The sequence below is a fragment of the Lagenorhynchus albirostris genome, chromosome 7 (genome assembly GCF_949774975.1).
Source record: "Lagenorhynchus albirostris chromosome 7, mLagAlb1.1, whole genome shotgun sequence".
Lineage (NCBI taxonomy): Eukaryota > Metazoa > Chordata > Mammalia > Artiodactyla > Delphinidae > Lagenorhynchus > Lagenorhynchus albirostris.
Window position 1 is genome coordinate 30,723,475 of NC_083101.1, and position 6,844 is coordinate 30,730,318.

Below are 6,844 nucleotides of genomic sequence, written 5' to 3' on the forward strand. Positions count from 1 at the left end.
TTGTTCCTTATACCTTAGATGTTCTGTTTTGGATTTGTTTCCAACTACCCACGGTCGGGGGCGGGGGGTTGGGGGGGCGGTTGGAGTGATTTGTTGGCAGACAAATACCACCATATTTGACCCAAATAAGGTTTATGGTTCAGGAAACTTGGAACCAGTACCAAACTGTTCATGGATTCCTCAAAAAACCAAAACAGGAGGTGTCAAATTGGCATGGATTCTGATATAACTGAGGGTCCCCCTTGAATTTATAATGATCCGTGCTTGAGATAGTAAGTCCCTCCTCAGTTGGAATGTCTCACAGGAGGTAAGACTGCCTCTGGGCCAGAGCAGCTTAGCCACCTTAGTTCCTGACCAGCTTGGTCTGTTAGGGAGTGGCACGGCTGTCTGAGGAGGGGGTTTCTTTCCTCCTTTCAGCTGAAAAAGGAGGAGTTTTTGGACTTCTGAGTGAGGGCTAAAAGCAGGAGGGATTCCCATGGGGGTACTTACCAGACCTCTGGGGCAACTGGCATTCTGTGCTGGTACTGGGAGGAGAGCCCTAGAATCTTGGTCGATAAGGAATCCAAGGTTCGCTTCACAAGCAGTTAGGGGAAGAGAGGTTGGGTAGTGGGTGTTTCCTTTCTCACCAGCAGCTCACAGGGCATCCTGATAGTGGGGTTTCTGGTCTTGCAAACAGCTTACAGGAGAAACTGACACTGACCAGAAGAGGTCAAGTCACTGGTAGAGTACCTACCGCAAGACCTTTTCCCACTCGGGCATCCCTGGTGTCCTTTCCTGAATTCGGATTGAGCATCCTCTTTCTGTTCTGTCAGGTGGTCCTCATCATCTGGGCCTTTTCCTGGTCTTGCCTCTTGGCACATGGGGCTGACCACTTTCCTTTACCAAACTGAAAGTGACTATGGAGAATGCTACTGTTGACCCCAGGAGGTCAGTGAGGAGGGCAGAAAGCCCTGGTGCAGCCAATATTGCCTAGTATAGGGGTCAAGAGGACAGCACTACAGGTAAGACAGCAGCCAAGACTGCGGTGGTTCCTTCTCATCCACAGGTCCCCTCTGTCCCTGTGTTACCAAACCAAACTTGGGTCCGCTCACTCACATGAAGTAAAGCCAATCTACTGACACCAGGTTGTGGTGAAGGAAAGTGCAGCATTTTTTGTAGACACCATACAAGGGGTCCAGGGCAGCCAATACTCAAAACTCCCTGATGGGTTTCAGGTAAGCATTTTTAAAGGCAAGGTGAAGGAGGGAAGTCACAGGGTATGTGATCAGTTCGTGCAAAATTCTCTGATTGATTGATGGTGAAGTAACAGGGCAGTGTCACAGGGGTTAACGTTATCAATCCTCAGGCTCCAGTAGGTCTGGGAGCTATGTGCTCTGGTCATCAAGTGGTTAACTTCCTCCATTTGGTGGAGCTTTTAACATCTGTAAAACAACTCAGGAAATGTGCATCAAATACTGTTATCTAGGTACTTCAGGGAGGAACTAAAGACTGCCATATGGCTGATTAACTGTTTACATTCTTACTATTTCTCCTAGCTCAACTGCTATATTTGTCACTACATGTTCACATCCTTTCAATCATTAATTCTCCTAAATAGCTCCTATGTTATTGCCTTGTTAGATGCCATCTTACTGCCAAAACAATTAGCAATTATTAAGGTGCCTGGTCATTTAAAGTTTGATATTGATGAAGGTCATGGAAACCATCAGACCTATGAGGCAGCTAAAAGAGCTGCTCTCCCAAACTCTTCTTGTTTACTTATGATTTCCCCCATTGTGAATGACACTAGAGATTTGAAGGAGGTAATTAGATATGGGAACAGCATGCTACTGCTAAAGAAAAGCAAAAATGGAAAGATGCTAAATGCATCTATAATCCTGAGTCTAAGTTATGGGATAGGCTAGACATCGTCTGGCCCTATCCAATGTCACACAAGAAACAAATAATATTAAAATTGACACATGAAATGATACATTGAGGTACAGACAAAATGTTAGATTGGGGATGACAATATTTTTGGAACCCTTCTCCCAGAGTTGCCTCTGAGTTATTTCAAAGGTGTCTTGTTTGCCCAAAACATAATCCAGGCAAGCTTGTACACACATCATTGAGCCATTTCCCTTTACCCAAAGGCTCTTTCAAGTTATGGCAATTAGATTTTACTCAATTACCTCCTTCACAAGGTTGTAACTGTTTTGGTAATGGTTTGTATGTATTCTCATTGGGTGGAAGCTTTTCTTGTCAAAAGGCTAGTGCTCTTGCCATGGCCAAAATTCTATTGGAAAAAATAATTCCCATGTGAAGAATTCCACTGGAATTACCTAGTGATAGAGGAACCCATTTCGCTGGTCAAATTCTTAGTGCAGTCTGTGATACTTGGCCAATTCCACAACATTTCAGTTGTGCTTATCACCCTCTGTTCTGGGTTGGTTGAGAGGACAAATGGTATTATTAAAAAACAATGCTAAATATGTAGAAATTTTTAGCCTCTCTAGATCACAATTTCTGCCCATTGTTTTAATGAATTTGATATCTATCTCAAGTATCTATGTGCTACTAAACATAAGGGTGTTGACCCATGTTTCTCATTTAAAGAAGGCTCCTGTCCCCCAGTGGACAGTGGAACCAACTGGAAATTTTAAACTCAAGTTGACCTGGAATTGAAGAAGATAACATCTGAATGAATAGCTTTCCCAAGACTGGACCAGGTCTGTATTTTTTTTCAGAACAATTTGTTGGTTTGCTATTGCCTTTCTAATTATTCTACTAGGAGAATTTTCTATATATTATAAACACGTTACCATTTATAACCTGTATTCTTGTATTCTTTCTTATGGACCTCCTTGCACATAGTGAAGGCTTATGCTTGATATTTAATTTAAAGAGCATCTCACAAATTCTTTGGAAAACTGGACATGAAGCATTGTTGGATTGAAGTATTTGGACTGCTGTTTATCTTAATAGGTATTCTAATGGTTTTTGCCTTACTACACACAATAGGAATTCTCAGTTGGTGGTAAAACCCCATGAAATCAGAGGAACTTGATGCCTTTATGACTGTTTTTTCCTGGTACTCATATACTGGCCAACATACTGAACCACCCCTCTTTAGATTCTCCTTATAATGACTTTTGTTATTAGGAATAATTTTAACTCTTGGTTTGGCCTTTTATCTTCTCTTATGACCCTCATTGCTGATAATAATGCTTTACTGCACTCTTTTGTTTCTACCCTGCAGAAACTTTCTGATTTTGCAAATCTTATTGACTGTTGGATTTGTGCTAGAGCAAACCACACTCATGATGCTCCAGAATTAGTGGATTGACCTCTGTCCTCAGGGGAATGGAAGGCCCTAACAAACAAAAATGTAGGGTTCTGTTTTGGTATCTTTGAAAGCAAGCACTCATCACCTTCCCTCTGGGAGACATGTCCCAGATATTACTACTTTCCATTGGGTTTCCCCTGCTCATAAAGGAATACTTCTTACTCGAATCTGGATGTTGACTCATAATACTTCCCTATGTTTTGAAAATATAAATGGTACTGGTAAAACATTATATTACCTTCCATTGCATGTCTGTGCCTATACACTCGTATGATTCAGATGATCCTGAGTTCACTCCTCCTTGGAGTCTACATGACTAAAATGTAACTTCTCACAATGAATCCTTGTGGTAGCGCAATGAAATCTATAACAGAACTGGATATTGGGACACGGAGGTACTCCCCCTTAATAGGACAATGTGGGGAATTTATCACAAATCTGTAAAATGGTGGGAAGTTAATTCCACCTACCTCTTCTCTGGAGACTTCCCAAATCTTAGGCAAAATTTTGATCCATAATAAACTCATTTATTACTTCAGGCATATAGAAATATAAGATGTTCTTACAGCCACTTACACAATTCCAGTCAACCAGATTATCATGTACTCAGTGAAGATGAATTTTTTTGACCATGAAATTTCTTCTTTTGAAACTGATAAAAGAATTTCAGTTCAAGAACCTACTTATTCTTTGTCCCTAGGAGGTTCTGGGCATTTTGTATGTGTAGCACAAATATTTACTCAACTTTTCCTACTAAATGGAAAGCGTGTTGTGGAATCATTGCTCTTGCCCTTGACGTCACTCTACTGCTCACATACCAAACTTAAGATCTTTCTCATATCGGTTAAAAAGATCTTGGAGAAGCTGAGAAGGTTATAATTTTGAATATATGCCAACTAATAACCCAATTGTAGACAGAAAGGGTTTGGTCATGCTTTTGCCAGGGCCTTCCTCCCTTGGTTTGGGGTAGAAAAAGCAATACACAATTATCCAAAGTTATGACCAACCCCTTCAATGCTTCTGTCTAAGCATTTGAATATCATGAAACTCAAACTGATAGCCTGGCAGAAGCTGTGCTACGAAATAGAAGGGCACTTAATATCTTGACAGTTCAACAGGAGGCACCTGTGCATTACTAGGGGAAGAATGTTGCTTTATATCAGTCAGTCTGGCAAAGTAACACAAGAACTAAAGGTAATAAAAGGTAATATCAATCTGCTGGCTGAAATAGGATACACACCAAAACCTGAGGATTATCTAGATCTCTCTAGTTGGTTACCATCAGGAATAGGGTCATAGTTAAGAACAGTATTACAAACTGGATTATTATTGTTTATCTTAATAATATGCATTGTTATATTAACCAAATGCTTGCTAAAAATTATAACCTCTGTTGTAACTTGCTTAACTACCCAGGTTATGTTTGCACAGTTGACTATGTTAGATGTTCTTCATTGAGACAGACTTTATGAATCAGAAGATTTGGAAGAAATTATTGCTAATGCCTTCACAAGACCCTTCCCCCCCACAACTGAGGAACTAGATGGAACCGGAGCAGGTAATCAAACCGCTCTGGCCGTGAGCAACTAATGGTGCTCTGTGACATTTTGTCAGGAAAAATCATGAGCCAAAGGGGGAAATGTGGAAGGAGTTGTCAGTAATAACTCCACTTTGTACTTTAGGACTCCATTTTGTTAGACTGTGAATTGTGTTTACCCTGCTGGGAAAAAAATTATTTGCTCAGAAAGGAATCCCTAAGAATTGTGCAAAAATGTGCCTTAACTAATAACAAATGAGACATCATTGACAAGCCAATAAATTGTAACAGAAAAAAATATATATACATTCCAATCATATCTCTTGGCAAACAAATTATGTAAAACAAATACACTTTTCCATTTTCCTTTAAAATCCCTTGCTTTTTGTTCCCCAGATGGGACACTGTTCTGGTTACTGCTGGAATCTGTGCTACCCAAATTATGATCCTAAGATCCCTGAAACACAGGTTTCTTTGTTTTATAGCCTGCCTCTTTTTTCTCAGATGACACTAACAAACATTCTTCACTCAACAAAACTTTAGTCAGGCTCTTAAATCTTCTCCTAGGTCCATCTGTGCATTTCCCCTTTGGGGAGGAGGGGAGGATATTCTGCAGTGCTCATTTGGATATGGAGTTGGCTTGAGACCTCACTGCTCTTTTAAGAAGTGCCTAGATTTTTGGTCATTTCATTCATGATATGTGAATGAAATAAAAGTTACAAATTATGATAGATCACATCTTCAACTACCATTTAAATTAGCATTTATAATATACTTAGTGAATACTTAATGACTTCACAGTAAACACTAAGTTATCTTGCTCAGCTATCACCTAGTTATGTATAGGATCTTTTATTAAACCACTGTGGCCTATGAAATAAATGATTTTTGAGAGGTGAAGCTCAGCAATGATCTCTCTCAATGCATGAAAGCCCTTCATTAGTAATTACAGACACTTTTCAGGTATTTCCTTTATGATTCTCTTCTACTTTTGCACAGTTTTCTCTCCTAAATGTTCTGTGCAATATGTTAGAATTAAAGGGTAGAACCAGGAGTTCATAATCATTCATTTGTCATTCATTGTGGAGAAGAATTAAGGGAGGAATACAAGGGATGGGAGTGCTGGGGTGGGAATAGGGATATGCGAGATGATCAAGGACAGCAAGGGAGCAAGCCACATGGAAATCTAGAGGAAGAATGTTCTAAGCAGGGGGAACAGCAAGTGCAAAGGCCTTAAGGTGAGAGTGTGTTTGATGCATTGGAGGAACAGCAGGGCCTGTGTAGCTAGAGGACAGAAGGGGAGGGTGGTTGGATAGGAAGCCAGACAGGAGCCACCAGCCACATCCTGCAGGACCTTGCTGGCCATTGTAAGAACTTTGGCTTTTGTTATGAGTGAAATATACCCAACTCTGATCTGCCCCTAGAAATTATGTCTGGCGCTCTTCAGGAAAAGCATCAGAATCCATAATAGTACAGCCTGGGCCGTATACACAGAAAGCCAGCCACTGACTAACAAATACTTCAATTTATTAAGTGCTGTGCACATCATCCGGAAGATGCCTTGGGAAATGAGCTCAGTACTAGGCTAGATGCTGTTACTATGTCCTGAGCCTCTGGATAAAAGTTAGGTACTCCACTCCTCTCTGGCAAAATCTAAAAGTAATGGAAGGAGCAAGAAGCTGCATAGTGTAGGGGAAGAATGGTTTTGGAGACTTGAAGCATCCGTAGACAAAAAGACCTAGATTTAAATCCAAACTCTGCCACTTACTAGCTGTGTAACTTATACAAACTCATAATCCCTCTGAGCCTCAGTTTTCTTCACTCGGAATGAAAATAGTAGCTTCCTTATAAGAGTGTTGTGAGCACTAAGATAATGTGAATTATGTGTTTTGCACAGTGCCAGCAAATAACCACTTCATTATTAAGTATTAAGCTAGGCTGACCAGCTCTGGCACTTGAACAAGATCATTCCTTTGGCCAAA